Raw genomic sequence first — 15,364 nt, 5'->3', positions numbered from 1 at the left:
ACCAATGGGCAATGTGTCTTTGTTCCTGAGGAGGGCATTGGAATCCAATGGGATGTGTTTGATTTCTTGAGCCCACCTGAAAGCCGACCTGTTCAGACCTCATCCAAGGATGATGCCCATCAAGAGCATCAGCTGAGGACTGTCCTTTTGACACGATAACATTATCGATCCTGCTCTGGATTCTTTATCAGCTTTTGACTGCTCTTCTCACTGTTCATCAATGGATGTCAGTGAAGATTTTTGACAGCTTTCAGCCTCCCCAAGTATGCACACCCAAATACCTGTCCCTGAAGATGTGGGGCCAGTCATCACTCACCACTACCAAGAGTAAGGGCCCCTAGATGGACTGCATTACTAGTTTGTGTCCTGGCGCACCCTATCCTCCATTCTGAATGTAAATGGAAATCTGGAATGCAAAAAAGGAAAATATACCAAATCAGAAATCTGAAATGCCGAGGAAGCCACAGGGGCTTTGCCATGGAGTTCAGCTCCAATTTAGTGTAAAATTCACAGGCCTTGATTGCAGTAACAAGCACGGCAATTTTGCCTGGGTCTGTGTGTCTGACACCTCCTCTAGGCACACCCGGGTGAGAAGAGCTAATGAGGTCCAGACTGATCCAAGTTGGAAGGAACACACAGTCTGCTTCTCAGAAGGATTAAGAATTAAAGAGCCACTGTCAGGTCCCATAAGTGTAAGCACGAGGTACAAAACCCAGCAGACCTGAGCTGCTCATGCCGAAAAAGCTCATTGAATTCTTCAAGGCAGGACACAAAGGGCATCAATCTAGCAGCGTCTGCAGAACAAGACCTGGCACTGTGTCAGAAGGAGGGGCCGTGCCGGGCAGGTTCTTGCAACAGGTTGAAAGTGCAATGATCACCAGAGGTGGATTAGCATCTATTTACCCATGGGGCAACTTCAGCCTGAATATCCTGGTGCCCTACTGTTCCCTGAACATACAGCTTCTTTGTATTAATCTGGTCCTAAGTGTGTCTTATAACAGCTCATCCCAGGCAGTAGCGTGTTCCCCAGTAGGTAGCAGAGGAGCAGAGGTGTTTTTGGAGAAGTCATCCCAGCTGTGGTCTTGCAGGGGTCCTGAGTCACCCTGCTCTGAACCTGGACATCTGAGTCATGGTCCCACTTCCCTGCTGGGCCGGGAGGGTTTGAATCAGATCACAACAGCATGAATCAGGACTGGAGTGAGCCCTTCTCCTGAGCGTCAGGAGGCTCTGAATCAGGATGTGAAACAGTCCTTCCTTCCCAGGCGCGGAGGGCCTGAATCAAGGTCTGAGCTGATACTTTTGCTCCAGAGCAGAGGGCATTAACTGAGCATGACGGTGAGTATCCCTGGCTAGCAGAGTGAGAAGGGAAAGACTCTAATTGCTTTGTTTGATTAAAAACTGCCTGGCTGGTCTTGTTCCTAGCCAGTTTGCCATAATGTCACGGGCCTTTTGAAGTGAAGAAAGGAGGGAGTAGAGAGAGGAGTATTCTTGAACAGTAATGATGATGGTTTTGGAGAAAGGGCACTAAATAGGACACTTTCAGTCTCCTCACAGGGGTGTCCTGATCCCAGAGAGTACATCTAGTAGTCTTCAACCCACTACAGAGCCTCTTGCCTCATTGCCTCTACATTTAATGCAGAAGAACAGAGGTTGTATGGATTATTATTTAGGTTTCGGGGATTCCTGCCTAGAGGTTGGAGCTCCTCTGCACTGGACAGTTCAGAGGAGAACCTACCAGGAGAACACAGAAAAACACCAAATCCAGATGGGCAACGGTACAGGAAAGAAGGTACCATCCCTACTTTGCAGAAGGGAGATTGACTTTATCCAAAGTCGCCCAAGGGCATGGCGTGGCCAGCACAGCTTCAAGTTCAACTTTTCTTACTGCTTTTGAAACTTTGATCTGCTGATACAAGCCTCCTCCCTCTCCGTCAGGGAATAAAGGGTGCTTTCTTCAGCTTCGCACCTTTTTGTACACATTCACTTCCATGCTTCGATTCATTGACTTGTTAGTGATGGGAGTAATTAAAGTGGGTTGCACGTGCTTTTCTGCACTCCTTATCTTCTTTAGTATTCTCCTTGACACTAATAGTGCTCTCTGGCTGGGATGGCAGTGATTCATGTGACACTTATTGTCATCTGAGAACAGAGTTGACAAGACTTATTTTCTTCCCGCCAGCACCATGGTAGCATTTCTCAAACTTCAGTTGTATCCAAGAGCTGTTGCAGTGGAGTATTTCTGTAGGGTGAGCCATCTGGGAACCTGGTTTGCTGCAAGAGAAGATGGAGACAGAAGGAAAAGTTCTTTAGAAGTGCAGGCCAGGTCCGTCTCTGTGTGCATCTCTCTGGTTTCAGGGTGTGTATGGGACAGGACAACATGGACAGCCAGTGTCTCGCTGCTGAGCGCTGACGACTGTGAGACGTGAGTAGATCAGCTGGGATAGCCTGAATTTTTTCTCTCCACCTTGGCAGCTGCAAATGCGACAGCATGGGTGCCTGCTCCCAGCGTCAAGGCAGAAGATGTAGGATCACATTTGGAGGAGGAGAACAGAGAACAGTGTTCCTAAGGGCTGCTTTAGTAGACGACGTGTTGTGGTTGGAGACAAAACTGACTAATCTCTGGCAGGAATGAAAGGATATTTTGAGCATTCTGTGTAACCTTCTGTTTCCTTTACTCTGTTCCTACAATATTCCCTCCTTCCATTACTTGCAGCTGTTGTATCACATATCTACTTCAGATCTGCTTTAGCACCCATGGGAATTTCTCTGCTGACTTGACAGAGTCAAGTCCCTTTGGAAGGGACTTCTCATCTAACTGTCTCTGTGGTTTGTAGGAGAATTGTCATGCTATTTGGGCCAACAGCCGACGATCAGGGTACAAGTAATATATTAAAAATGAAATAATAGGAACTAAGTGGCATCTGCACCTACAGAGCTCAACACAGACCAAACCAGGCTACTGAAACAAGCAGAGCCCACCAAGCCATTTCAGGCTATCGCAATGAAGTGCAATCATAGAATCGTAGTGTCATTTAGGCTGGGAAAGACCTTTAAGATCATTGAGTCCAACCATAAACCTAACACTGCCAAGTCCACCACTGAACAATGTCTGTTATGATCAGCAGTGAATATCAGCTGTATTTTCCAGTTCCCAAATTCTGGAACTCTTCCAGCGCCTACTTTGCAGTGCCTGATTTACCCACAGGGATGTATCTTGCTTGTTTAATAGCAGATGATTTCTAATTTGAATCTTTCCTAAAAGGTATGTCTGTAAGAAAAACATTATTCCATGATCTTCATTTGCCTAGTTTTTCTCTATAGGTCAACTTGCGAACACTTAGTAAGTTTTGAACACTTATTTTTGAGGGCTTACAGATAAAGATAAGGCTAAAACTGGAGAAGATCCATCCTACGGACTAGCATTAAACCTAACGGATATCTCAAGTATTCTACTGTATAAAGAAAATGTTCTGATAAGGGGAACAAATGGAAATACTTGTAGACACGCACAGGATCCCAGGCAGAGATGGCAGGAAAGAAAACCACCTCTCATGGCTTTGTGTGCTTAAGTGGACTTAAAATGTATGTGCATAAACAGATACTGCTTTTAGGTTCGCTGGACTAAAATGTACAAACTGGGATGCAATTAATGTAGTGATTATTGAAATGCCTCTGGGGTAAAAGAGCTGTCACGCAAACCCCTTCCACATGGCTGATGCCTTTTTACTGTACCTAACAAGACATCGGTATTAAGCATTTGGAGCCGCTTAAATACAGGGCCCAAGCCTACAAACACTTTGCTATTGGCACCGCGTTTCTTACCCCTTTGCTGAGGCTGGGCAGCGCCTTTCTGTGCCAGTTTTGCTTAACATGCCAAGGCTACGCAGCAGTGCCTGGTCCCAGGGCTGCCGGGATGCCTACATCTCTGAGCATGCATCCCCCACCCCAGGGAGCCGGCTGCGCATCGGCCCCAGAAGGGATAGCTCCTATTTCTGGCTTATGTCCCCGGTGCTCAACTAGTGCCAGTTTTATGCCTTATGACATGCATCATGGTGGTGTTAAATGGCATGGAAACAGCAGCTCAGGAGCTCAGGCCAGCTGGGAGCGTGGTGACCCACGTGCTGCCTGGTGGGAGCTTTGGAGATGAGCGAGAGCACCCAGGGAGAGAGTCACCTACACAAGCTCCATCACTGGCATGCAAAATAAAACTGGTTTCCGCCATTTGTCCACCCATCAACCCCTTTCCATGTCAGTTACTGGTTGCACCAGCAGTGTAATTAACATGTATTTAGATTGCCATCTAAAGAGGCATTTGGTACCTCAATTTAATTGGCAAGTTACAACTGGAGGCAACTTCCCAGTCTGGACAACGCCTTGGAGTTTAACGGCAGCAGGCAAAAATCAGGATGGATTTTTGCTTTTGTTTTGTTGTAATCCGGTAGTATTGTCCACGTGTGAAGTGCTGGTAAGAAGAATAATCTCTCTACTTTCCAAAAGTATGGCTGGTGGGAGTGTGACGACATTTGTTTGCTTCCAAAGAATCCCAATAGAGGAGGGCTGGGAGAGCAGGAGAAGGAGGGGGATGTCGCTTATATCTCAGCAGCGTTTGCAGCCCTGACAAGAGTTATGGGTCTGGAGGCTCCAAGGTGCAGCGTTACTGCTGCTTGAGGCCAGGAAGAAATCCCCAGCTCTTGCTGATGAGCTATGCAGCAGGCGACACGTGGGGAGGGATGGGACACCTGGCACGGGCTGTTGTGATGGAGAGGACCGGCTCCTCCCTGCTTCTGAAGGGGCAGCAGCTCTGACTGGCATGTGTCTGCGGGGCTGCCAGCTGTGCTGTGGCCACCGTGGATTTGGTTCACACTGATTTACCTGTTGGAAAGGGTCCAGAGGAGGGCCACGAAGATGATGAGAGGGCTGGAGCACCTCTCCTATGAGGACAGGCTGAGAGAGTTGGGGTTGGTCAGCCTGGAGAAGAGAACGGCGCCAGGGAAACCTTATAGCCCCTTCCAGGATTTGAAGGGGGCCTACAACAAAGCTGGAGAGGGAATTTTTACAAGGGCATGTAGTGATAGGATGAGGGGTAGTGGCTTCAAGGTGGAAGAGGGTGGATTTAGGTTAGATATCAGGAAGAAATTTTTCGCTCTGAGTATGGTGAGACACTGGAACAGGTTGCCCAGGTAAGCTGTGGATGCCCCATCCCTGGGAGTGTTCAAGGCCAGGCCGGATGGGGCTTTGAGCAACCTGGTCTAGCAGATGTTCCTGCACATGGCAGGGGGGTTGGAACTGGATAATCTTTAAGGTCCCTTCCAACCTAAACCATTCTATGATTCTACAATATCTTGGTTTGCAGAGTGTCAAAAGCACAGGGAGGGATGTCCTGGAGGTGTGAGCCCATCCTGGAGAAGGGATGCAGCTTGCCCAAGGGGGTACCCGCTGCTTCCATGCGTGGCTGTCCCCTCTCCTCTTTCACAACTCCTGTGCTTTGGGAGGGAGAGCGCGTCTGCTAATGGCAAGCTGACAAGTGAATCACTGCATACGTGCAGTCAGTGGTGCCGGGGGGAAGGAAACAAGGATTTATCCTCCCCCTGTTGTTTTAGACAAAGCTTCCGCTTGCAGTCTGAGCTCCAGTTAAGGACATTTATTGATTGCTTCTCTGGTTTACTGCTGGCTGCCCAGGGAGCAAATAACAACATTTTAAATGAGCAGGCTGAAATATGGCAAGGCAGGAGTTGACAAGCTGTGATTAAGCAGCTCTCTGATCTGGAGGAGGGTAAGAAACAAATGACGATATATATAGATGTATGACGGCTAATATAGCAGGGGAGAACATTAACTTGTTACAGGAAGGTGGGAGATCTTCCAGCTACTCTTGTTCCTGTCTGATGATTAAGCTGCTAAACTGAAGGTTGCCAGAGGGAGGGATGATCCCCAATATGTTTTTAAAAACAATACTGTGGAGCACTGTGTATCCCTGTTCCCGCAGCACCCGCAGAAATGAGGGGCCGATTCAAAGGCTGATGAAGTCAATGGGAGGGTTTCCAATGATGTCTGTGGGTTTAGATCCGCTCCCTAAATCCTGGGCATGGTTTTATTGAGAAAAACGCTTAGTACATGGCAGCCTTGGAAACTACTTCCCAAATTACTGTCCTTAGAAGGAAGGAAGGAAGCATTGCTGGTGAGTTCCTGGGTGCCACCATAGCACCTGGGATCATAGACATGCAGTTTTGTATTATACACATTTATATTATTTTGCTCATCTCAAGAGTTTAAGGGATTAAAGCCACATTTTCCCCCTGCTCCCATCCTGAAACTGGCACAGGTAGGCTAGATTGGAGGATCCACTCAACGGTGGTCTGTAAAGCATTTTGCTAAATGGGTCACTTGTGCTTAATGGTTCATTCCTTATAGTTAGTACAAATAACTTTTTAGACGGAAAGAATCCACCTGCTGTTCTGCACGGTACCATGTGCTACCACTGTGTCACCTCGAGCCCAGGCTCCTTAATCGCATATGCCTGGCGGCGCAGGTGCATTTATCTGCTGATAAGAAGTATTTGCATAAGGCAGATCGATTTTCTTTCTTTTTAAATATATCCTGATATAAGAGGAAATAGGCTCCTGGAAAATATTGGCAGAGAAGTAGAGAGATACCGTAGTTCCTATGACATCCCCCCTCGGCCTTTAATCTCTCTCTATCACGGGTATTACCATTTGCAGTGGGGTTGAAAGGCATTTCAAAGAGCTCGGGCGGTAAAAGCGCTGACTGCAAGCTCGGAGTCCACGGCTGAAGGTTACGTGCTGAGGTGGGGCCAGCAATGGCAGGTCTGACAAACAGGTTGGAAGTCAGGTGCTCACCTTGCACTTTCTTTGCTAGACATGAATTTAAAAGCCTTTGAAGGTCAATGGTAGGTTTCTCTGGCAGGCTGTAGGGAAAGGACTGCCTGCAAATAAAGTTTTCACCAAATGCAATGTTGCTATAGAATCAAAGTCCTCTTTGTTTAACAAGGACAATGGGTTTATAAAGATCTTATCTCTGCTAGGATACTTCTGTTGCTCTGCAAAAGCACACAGTAGGGTGCCCGAGAGCACAAGAGTGACATTATATCACGTTAAAACCTGTAATTAAAAGAATAGGTCTGGCTTGGGGAAAAAAAAAAGAGTATGCCAATTCTTCAACTTTTTGCAGGCAGGCAGAATTCAGAGAGAGATCATGCAGGGGTAGCAAGTTCTCCATGTTACATGATGCTGGGCTGGACCTTGAAAGAAGAGAGGTCTTTCAAGATCTCTCAGAAAGATCTTGAAGACCAGAAGATGCTGGAGAGAAAGCCCAGCAAAGGTGCTTGTGAGTTGAGCCCTTGAGGTATGATTTTCAGGGGTCCCATGGGACTTTCCACTGGTAGTGCAGGCTGGCTTGACTTTTGTCTCTGGGAGTTTTCCTTTCTTCTCATTAAAATTAACTTTCCCTGCCGATATTTCCTCCTAGTTGCCATTTGGCAAGTTGTTTGACTTCCCTCAGGAAGGGGAAGCTGCAAGTTCGTATCGTGTATGCTCCGTAACATGGACTTTGGAGAAAAGTGGGAGGAAAAAGGGTTACAACTTTGGAGAGATGCAAAAGACACATTAAAAGCTGTTATTTAAATACGAAATGGCAAGCTTTTAAAAACAAAGCATTTTTATGAATACAAGAAGCTCCTTAAGACTTCTTAAACAGTGCCAGCTCTAGGGAAGAGACATTTTTGTTTAGCTCTGTGTGCAGCAAGGAAGAGTTTTTGAGATTCTCGATATTTACACTGAGAACGGGGTATATCTTGGGAAGATCTGGAGCAAAATGAGAGAACACTTTCATTACTAAATTGAAGCATTGTCCCTGGGCAGCCCAGGCTGGTGGGAGGCAGGTGAGAGGAGCAGGGGATGCACTAGGCTGCATCATGTCGCTCCCTCTTTAATCTGGGCTACCACAAGCCCATCTGGCTTCCAGCTAGTGTACCTTACTGCTGAGCTTGGCTATTGCAACTCTGCTCCAGAGACCTCCAGACACTTTGCTTTCATCTTGGATGAAGAGTACGGAGCACTTATTTTGTGCAGAAATAAGGCTGAGTTATATTGGATCCTTCCCCGGCTTTCGGAAAGCTTGGATATAAATCCTAGGCCTGAACTACATGATTTATGACAGATATTTGTTTCAATGTACATAAGCATTCTAAAAGACCTTAATTTACTGAACAAAGCGCTAATATGCTGACTTTACAAAGCACCCTTCATTTTGCTTTCTGCATATAATCTATCATCATGTCCATACGGCCTTTGTTAAGTAGAAACTAATATTATAAACAAGCATGTTAGACGGCTTAATATGAATAATAAACAGATAGCAGAATGCTAGGGGCAGAGCCAGCAGCAGTATCTGTCCCCGTGGGGACGGACTGCAGAGTCCTTGCCTGTGACAGAGCTGTCCTGGACCTAAGTGACGTGTCCAAGGTCAAACACAGAGTCCGGTTTGGCAGCAGCAAACAGGGACACTTGGCCCTGCTCCATCAGCTGAAGCTATCCCATACAGGTAATCACATTTTCCTTGATTTCTTTGTTTTGAATTTGCAAGAAACTGCCCCGGCAGCCGGAGGGGTTGATTTCCCAGAGCGGGAGCGGCCTCTCCGCCCATGCCCTCCCAAGACCGTCACTGGCGTTCCTGGGGTTTAGAGAGAGGTCTGACTGGGAGGAGGAAGAGAGGCAGAGAAGCAGACAGACCGATTTCAGCAAGGAACGTGGACAAAGCCTTCCCAGTTCTGTGGCTTGGGTTTCTGAAGCTGGCTCCTCCTTCCTCGCTTGCTCCTGGCGAGACAGGCGGGGAGAGAACATGGTTCCTCCAGCGGGGTAACATCAGTCCCCTGCAGCGTCCCAGGAGGTGACAGGGACACACGGGCACAGCGGGGTGCACTCCTTCTGCTCTTGCAGCTAACAGCAGCATCGCCTCTGGGGCACATCCTCCTCGGGGAGGCGGGGGGGGGTGGCGGATTTTCTGTTGCTGCCCAGCCTTTGCTTTGCAGGTGCGTATTGATGACGGAGTGCGAGTGTTTGTGGTGAAGGCACCACTGCTTCGTTTCACCCAAATAAAACCTTTACTGCAAAAAAAAACCCCAAACCCATCCATAACTAATGTCAGAATTCACAGCACATGACGCAGGCAGGTAAAGCTATAAAGGTGATCAAGGAGATAAAGCAAAGGCTGCTGCCTGCGTTGCCATCACACGTGCCAAAGTGCCAACGTGCCTTTCGGAGCACAAACCGACCTACCCTGTGCCTACCGCGATTTGCAAAGCCTTGAGACGAGAAAGGCGTCCCCTGCTCCTGCCCCGTGAGAGCACTGCGCACCGTTCCTGCGCTCGGGCACCAGCCCCAACGCCACCGCGCCACCCGAGAGCTGCCTGAGAGAGGGGGAAAGATGTAAATCCAGACATTAAAAGGAGACCAAGAGGAAATGTTGTGGGTGCGATTTGAATAAATGCTTCAGAGTTGCCAGAGCTTGTGCTTGAAAATAGCACAGGGGAGGGGGGTTTAAGCCCTGTGCTGGGTTTCCAAGTGGCTCTTTGGATAAGTTGACACAAATTCCAGAGGGATTTTAACTACAAGGAGCAGAGGATCCAGAGCCTCTGCTCAGCCTGCGCACAAGCTTTAACCATGTCATGGAAAAAGCCTGATTTCGGTTCCACGGAGCAGGGACAGGAATTTGGGAACAGAGCGTGCTTATAATGTGCAAGTTTGCACAAGGTTTATTAGGATTATTTTTAGGAGTATTTATTGTACCTGGCCAAAAGGGTATGATGCAACACAAGCTCCCTTCAAATAAAAGACTGTAGTTTTGTGAGAAATGACAAAATAAACATGTACCTAGTGAAAGGCTTGGGAATAGGGTTAATTTTATTTTATCTTCAGCTTGATTTCCCTGCTAAAGAAATAAATCTGCTGTTAAAGCTCTGTTTGCAGAGAAGTGTGGTCTTTTATTGAAACCGACTTTAAGCTGCATCATGGGGAAAAGAGTCTCCGGGACTTCCCAAATACTTCTTTTCTTGGGGGATGGTGGCAGGGGAAGAGATATGAAAGTGAAGCAGATGTTGTTAGGATTCAGATCATTCCTGCTTCCTTTCCGCAGCTACTGTACGTCAGCGCAGAGCCGGTCTCCTCTGAACCGTGGGGAAGGCACGAAGCCTCGCTTGCGCAGGTTTGCTCCAGGTGCCGAAGAGGGGAAAGAGGAATTTGTCCTTCTGCTAAACCCAACTGAAATTCCTCGCGCGGCTGCGGAGCCGAGCCTGGGTGCCGGCTGCGGTTACATGGCATTAAATCCCCGGCAGCTGGGGCAGCGCCGGCACCGCACCGTGAAACTCAGGCTCCAGCACCGGGACATTCTTCAGATGTTTTTGACACTGTCTTGCCTCTTTTACCTGTATTTCAATGACAATGAGCCAAATTTCTGATGTCATTGGTTTAAATTTCCTCATTAAGGCTAATTGCACTGGGTAGGAGAACAGGGGCTCCGGGCAGAGACATGGCAGCCTCCTGCTCTTGCGCGTTGAGAAAGGCCTTAGGTGGCGTTGGTAAGGGGAAATCATTAGAGCAGTCCCATCTACGGTTATCCCCCGGGTAACTGCTGAAGGTGAAACCGTCTGGGAAGTTAATTAGATCAGGTCAGATCAAAGTGCAGAGCCTGTCCAGCCCAATCAGCCCCGACTGGCAGCGTGATAAGCTCAGCGCCAGCAAATTCAACCGAGAGACATCCCATAAAACCGGTACCAGTGGGATCAGGAGAGCACCCTGACTGCCTGTGACTAACCAAACAGGACCATAAAAACACCTCTTTAATCCACCTGGGATTTAACAATGTCACCTTTTGCACGACGAGTCATAATTCTAGAGAGACCTTTCCAAGTTTGTCCCCGTTATCCCGTCAAATGCAGGGCCTGGGAAGGCAGCATCCTTCCTCGGGACCAGCGCTGAACTCAATTTTCCAGCGCATTTTTTTAGGCTTTTGCCTGTCAGTGGCAGTTGTTGGACGGGGCTTGAATTATAGGGCCATTCCCGTGAACGCCGCTATCGCAGGCAGACAGCTGCTTTTACCTCTTCTCCGAAATTCTGTGAATTTTGGACCCCGTTCAAGACTGAGCAAATCGATGGGGGACTTTCCATTGTTTGCTGTGAGCCTCGGAGCAGCTGTTATTGTTCTTCATCATCTGCTGGAACGTTTCTGATCAAGTTATTGTTGTCTCTGGAGGAAACTTTTAGAAGACTTTCAGAATGAAGAAGCCTTCACATATTGGCAAAGAAATTTTTTGGTTTCATTCCCAGGGCGATAGTCAGAGTTTTTCCTTTTTTACTGACGTCATGGCTTTTGGATGTACTCGGACTAACTCGTGGGTGAATTCAATATTCGTATTCGTAGCTCCTGACACATTTTCCTTTTTACCCTGCAGTGGTTTATTTTATGGCCACTAGCTGTTACAGAACCATGTTTAATTTCCACAAAAGAGCAAACTAAAGTAATAAAAAAGTCTTTACTCTTGAAACGTTTAGAAGAAAAAAAGTAAATTAATTGCTGTTGCTTAATATCACAATGTCTTTGTGGTGTTTTTTTTTTTTTCTTTTGCAAAGACTTCTCACATGTGTCTCCATCTGTAGTCATTTTTCTGGTGTGTCTGGGTTTTGTCTCTCTCCTCTTGTGGGAACACTGATGGGCATTGTCAGCTTTTTCCAAAGCCGTGGACTTAGAGATCCAGAAATCTACTAATTAGTTCATGTTTAATCTGCACGATCTGCAAGAGCAGTTCTGTAGTCTTGTAGATGTGTTCCAGCACAGTCAAATTATGCTGATTAGATTGGTAAAAAGCCAAAAAAAAAAAAAAACCAAACCCAAACATAAATAGCAATTATTTTAAATAAATTCCAAGCACATAAAGACTGAATTTAGCCTGGGCTGTTGAAAAATTTCCTGGAAATTGTAGTGTGTTTACTGCTTTTTTTTTTGCCAAACAAAGTGGAAGAGTTGGACTACTTAGTAGTCAGAAAAAAGCTGAAGTGCTGTTGGCAGCTGTGATGCAGCTGCTCCCCGCTGCAGCCACCCGCTTGCAGCCCAAACCCTGCCGCAGGTAAATGGAACGAGAGGTGCAGATGCAGGACAAGGAGAGTTTTCCAGCTCTCCATCAGTTAGTGCAGCTGAAGGTACTACTCGGCAGGGCCCTTCCTGGTGCTCCGGCAGTTGTAGTCCTTGTTTTTTGGGTGGAATGGAGTTTAAACAAGGAATTTAAAAGTCTGGGTGTTTGGTTCATCGCAAATTCAGAAACGGGAGCCAGGAGGTTTAGCTCCCCAGGCTACGCCACTGCAGGTAGGAGGCTTCTTCCATCATTGGTCTCACAGGACTGCTGCACTTGCCAAAGAGCAACACGCATACTCAGAGGATAAATACAGGGTAGAAAACGATTCAAGCAACGTTTGAATGTTTACGGACACAGGCGAGCAAGCCCTCTGCTTTTCAAAGGCTTTCAAATGTTTAGGAAACAAAGTCATAATGAAAACCTCCCATCTTACAAGTGGGCAAATGTGCTGTTAAGAACCACTAGCGTTTAGCAATATAAATCTTATTGCTGTAGTTGAAAACACAACTGGAACTTGACTTGGACTTGCAGCAAGCAGCCATTACCTGTTTTGGGAAGTGTCACGGAGCTTTAGACCATCACTGCCAGGAAGGTACAGAGGGGACCGTTGAGTAAATGGGCATGAGCTCCTAGATTAGTTCCATTTAGTCGTGCTCAGCTAGGAGGTTTCAAACAGCTCCTCTGAAAAGGAACAAGCTTGTCGTTCCCTCAGAGAGGATGATGGTGCTCCTCTCGGTGGTGTCGCTCAGCCTGGAGCAGCCACCGCTGTGAGCTTCTCTCTCCATGCTGCAGCCCCAACACCTGGTACCCAACACCCATCACTTCTCTTCCCAGTAGGATTGCCCCCTTCCCCCCACCCCGGTAGCCCTTTGCATTTATCTACACTGAGTTTCACCTGCACTTTATTGTCCAGTCATTCATAAGAAGGACTCACCTGTAAGGTCTTTCTATAGTTCTTTACAACCTGTCCCTATCCTCCTGCCATAAATAACTTTGTGCCATCAGCAGACGGCCTTGGATAACTGCTCAGCCGTTTTTCCAGGTCATTTATAACGATGTTGAGCTGCGCAAGTACCAGCATGGATGCTGGGATGCCACTCGTGACCTCCACGCTCCTGCGAGACCCAACTAGGACCTCTATCCTCCGTTCCTTTTCCCTGAATTTAGCCTTATTTATCCTACAACTAATGGCTTCAGAAAGTGCCTTAATTCTATTAGATTCCCTAGCTTTTTGCATGGGTGGCTCTGCAGCCTTACTCATGGTTTTTTAATATTACTCTGGGGTGTATAATTGAATTCAACCACTCTTAGGTGTTCTATAATGCAGTGGGGCAGCATGAAAAGAAAACACTGCCTGTGTGGTGTTTTGAGCAATTAGCAGCCTATGTAGTATTTCTGCTTTGTTGATTTTTACTCAAGGAAGTTAAATGCTGGCTGGCATTCTGTAAAAGTGCAACAAAATGTGACTATCTGCTGCTAAGGTGACTGCATTGGATCCAGACTATCCGAAACCAGTGCCACGTTTCATCTGGCAGGGGAAAAGTACAGGATCTATCTATAGTCATTGATTCTTCTAATTCACAGGGAATTTGGGGTTTTTTTCAGCTCTGATAAAAACAATGCAGTGCATAAGCCTCTTTGAGTCATCCTCTCTGCTGTAAGATCAACCATAAACAGCTGATTTCTGAGGCAGATGTATTTATAGGCTTGGGATAGAATATAGATTTTAAAAATGCCACTTCTCTGCTTCAAAGAGATCGACTTACATTTTTAATCTGTATGAAATTAATCCAGCTAATTAATGGAAATGGCTATAGAGTAAAATGAATTAAAGTTTCAGAAAATCATTAAGCACTGATACGGCTGCATGCTCTGATTTGGTAATGAGCCATGACACGGTGAACGTTATCTAACTATATTTGCATCCAGGTACTGTAAGAACTTGTGGGCAACGAGATGCTGCCATGTGAGAGCAGGAACAGCTTTGCTTTGGAAGAGACTCTTGCTTAGCATCAGGAGAGCACCGTTATTTAGGATGGAGCTATAACCCTTCTAGCAGAGGGAAGATCTGGGATGTCAGGTCCTGTTTTCCATCCTGCCACTGACTTACACTATCCCCTTATGCATCAGCCTTTAAAATGAGCATGGTGCTGTACAAGTCCCAAAGAAGCTGATGCAACCAGGGCCCGGGTCATCAAGACAGTTGTGCTGAAATCCCACTGAAATAAATGAGGAAGGAAAGTCAGTAGGAGCTGGGGCATGAAATCCCTTTACCTCCTTTGAGAAATCTGCGCTTTCTCCAGGCAGCCACAGCTACCTAACGCGGAGGTACCACCCTGCTCTCACAGCAGCAGCAGCTACTTCCATCTCCTTCTGCGACTTCCTCCTCCCTGAGTAAATGTTTGCAGGTTCAAAATCAAACTGCATGAGAAATGAGGAACTGTTTCCTTACAAAGCAGAAATCATGCCTCACATGGAGATTTATCATGCGGAAGAATTGCATTTTCTTCTCCTAGGGAGGCAAGTTGCACCTTGACTCTTCTAATATACCTCTGTCAGAAGTGGTGCAGAAGGAGCCGGCGGGTGCAAAGGCACTTGCTCAGTCTGAAGGAAACATCGAGCCCGGCTTATTCCCTCGGGGGCTGAAAATGCTCTGAAGGATAACGCACAAGACGCAGCACGGTTCCTGAGGTCGGGAGAAAGCCCTGGGTTAGCTGAAGTGCTGCACGGTCACGTGCCGGTCATGCCACGTCTGGTTTGCCCATGGCTTGCTCAGCTGGTGAGCTCTCTGGGACAGGCTGTGTGCGCAGTGTTTAGCCCACCTGGGCCTCTTGGTGTTGTTGTAATGCTGGCAATGCATAGCAATGCATAGGGGCTGGATGTAATGCTGGCAACCTGTTGCCAGGGGAGACAGCCCCATTTATAGTCTACATAAGAAACCTTAAGGAGTCCAGTGCTGTTTTCCTTGCTCTGACATGTGTCCACAGGCTGGTAATCAGCCGTAACCATGTGAATATTTGCTCTCTCCGCTGAAAAATGGTCATTTTCTCTCTCTTTAAAGTGCTGCTAAGATCAATGAAGAAATGTTGACAATGAAGGATCCTCCTGGGAGCACTGGGTGGTAAAAACTAGAAGTCAATCTCCTGTCTAGGAAGATTTGTGTGCTTGTGGGGTATATATTCCATTCAAATTTTATCTGTTTTCTTAAATGTTTCCATCTTA

Source organism: Chroicocephalus ridibundus, chromosome 4, assembly GCF_963924245.1.
Source record: "Chroicocephalus ridibundus chromosome 4, bChrRid1.1, whole genome shotgun sequence".
Lineage (NCBI taxonomy): Eukaryota > Metazoa > Chordata > Aves > Charadriiformes > Laridae > Chroicocephalus > Chroicocephalus ridibundus.
Note: the sequence above shows the minus strand (reverse complement) of the source record.